The sequence below is a fragment of the Pseudophryne corroboree genome, chromosome 3 (assembly GCF_028390025.1).
Source record: "Pseudophryne corroboree isolate aPseCor3 chromosome 3, aPseCor3.hap2, whole genome shotgun sequence".
In the NCBI taxonomy this organism is placed as follows: domain Eukaryota; kingdom Metazoa; phylum Chordata; class Amphibia; order Anura; family Myobatrachidae; genus Pseudophryne; species Pseudophryne corroboree.
In genome coordinates this window covers 516157657-516159915 of record NC_086446.1, presented here as the reverse complement: position 1 = coordinate 516159915, position 2259 = coordinate 516157657, and the positions used below count along the sequence as shown (strand labels likewise).

The window sequence follows — 2259 nt, the reverse complement described above, 5'->3', positions numbered from 1 at the left end:
AGTGGTGATGAAAGAGAAAAAGAATGGTGGATTGAATTTTCCAAATATAGAAGTGTATCTGAATTTGAATGGGATAGCGAGAGTGTTGGACATGATAAGAAAAGAAAGTAAGGCGGCATGTATGGTAAAATATATGGCGGGATGGATGTTGTGTAGATTGAGGTGGTATGAAAGGAAGTTGAATGAACCAATGGCTTTTCAGACATGTGTGTGGTATAAAAGGATTAGTATTTTCATTAAGAGATGGGGTTTGGAGAAAGTATGTAAGGAGGACTTGATGAAAAGAAAGAATGTGGTGAAAATGCTGAAAAAGAGGGAAAGTATGTGTAATATTGAAGGGTTGAAAGTGAAGGAATGTGAAGAGGTATGGAGAAAGCTGGGTATGGATGGAATGAATAATAGACAGAGAGATATAGCTTGGATGAGTTTGCATGGAATATTGCCGGTGAGAATGGTGCAAAAGAAGCGTGATTTGGTAAGAACGGAAGAATGCCCGAGGAATGAATGTAGGGTAAGTGAAAGTATTATGCATTTAGTATGGGGTTGCAAATATGCTCAGAAGGTATGGAAGGGTGTGGAAGGGATATGTAAAGAGTTGACTGGGGTGCAAAAGGTGACGTGGAAGATGGCTTTGTTTGGTATGGGAGCATGTGGGAAAATTAATGAGAGGATAATGTGGTTGATAATGGTATGTGTAATGGAGAGTTTGTGGGATGTGAGGAATATTTATGTGTATAAGAAAGAGGAAATTGGAGGGAATGAGTGTATAAGGATGGTGTTGGGGAAAATGTATATGTGTTATGTGTGGGATAAGAGAGGAGGGAATGAGTGTGATGCGGAAGGAATATGGAAATATAAAAAATGGAAACATTTAATTAGTTTTAGTCAAGAGGTGTGGGTGGAGTGGTGGTGGAGTTACTAGGCTATTGTTATAAGATTTTTGATAGGTTGATGGGCTTATTTTTTTACTTAAGTTGATATCCCTATCTAGAAGGGTAAATTTTGATATTTAGAATGGATAAGTTGAAATGGAAAAAAATTGGAAATTTGGCAAAAAATAATGTAACCATGCTGATGAGGAGGAAACTGTCTGGCAAGGTTTAAGGTGATTGCTACTCCTATGGAGTATGCGACAGTGTTTCTAAACCTGAATGGTTAAAAAAAAAAATAAAAAAAAATCTGTTCTTATCAGTTTAATATCTGATACGCCCCCTATCTGGGGGCCATATATTAAATGGATTTTTAGAACAGGGAGATGGAAGAAGAGCTTGCTCTGTCCACTCCACGCATTGACCCGGTATTGCAGTACCTCCGGGACCGGTGCACCTTTCCTATTCTGTATCCCAAAAATAGATGAATGATGACTTCTCAGCTTATTCCCCAGGATTTGCAATGTTTTTGCCTGCCGCATTGATAAACTCTTGGATTTTGTAAGCAGGCTTTTTATACTGTGTCCAAATTGTATTCAATCTTTGCTGTCTATTAAAATGTTACAATGGATGAATAAAAGCACCTGTGAACTACTGTGTGGAGTCTTATTTAGCGTCTACTTCTTGTCTCCATTGAATTCCCTCCTTCTGCACAAGACAAATTTAAACAGTTGATCAGCATTTGGATGTGAGGCCTACGTAGGCCTAATTCTTGAATGCTAACTAAGTACGAACGAAGAAGCATTACCACTTCGAAATGAATTCCTACATTTTTAACTTACTATCATGATCATCCTTTCGGCTGGTCTTTTCGACCTGGTCATGTTTGGAAAGAATTTTTATTTTTGTGGCGGTGGTGTCCACGCTGGTTGCAGGAGGTGTGGATAGTTGCTGTTACAGGCACTAAAGGCACAAGCTCTGCAGTATGTATATATGCTGCATCCATCTCCTGGTGTGTGTCTCCCTCAAGTGGATGTCAGTAAGCAAGCCAAGCAAATGCATTCCGTACAGCCAAGCACATTGTGACATCACGTGTGTCGCATAATGATGACATCACATGTGTCGCATCATGATGACATCATAGAGTGTGCATCATGATGACATCACAGAGCCCTCACACTGTAGTGAAAAATTGAAATCTGCCAGGATGAACGGGTTGGTTGATTGAAACAATCCAGATTTTAGAGACAGGAGGTTCAAGGCAGCCAGGGAACCCTTTCCGTTTGCAGAATGAATGTCCCACTGCTTAAGTGATGAAGTGCAAGTGCATAGCATTGTGTCAATGTGATAAGCACGGAGCCAGCAGGGACAGACGGGACGGGCGGCAGAC

General features: G+C 40.2%; 1 non-coding gene across 1 annotated transcript; it reads left to right on the top strand.

Moving 5' to 3' along the window:
* Window positions 1-1134: 1134 nt before the first annotated feature.
* Window positions 1135-1331, top strand: LOC134899708 (U2 spliceosomal RNA). The gene has a single exon (XR_010173343.1). It is a non-coding gene; the product is annotated as a U2 spliceosomal RNA (small nuclear RNA).
* The last annotated feature ends 928 nt before the right edge of the window (window positions 1332-2259 follow it).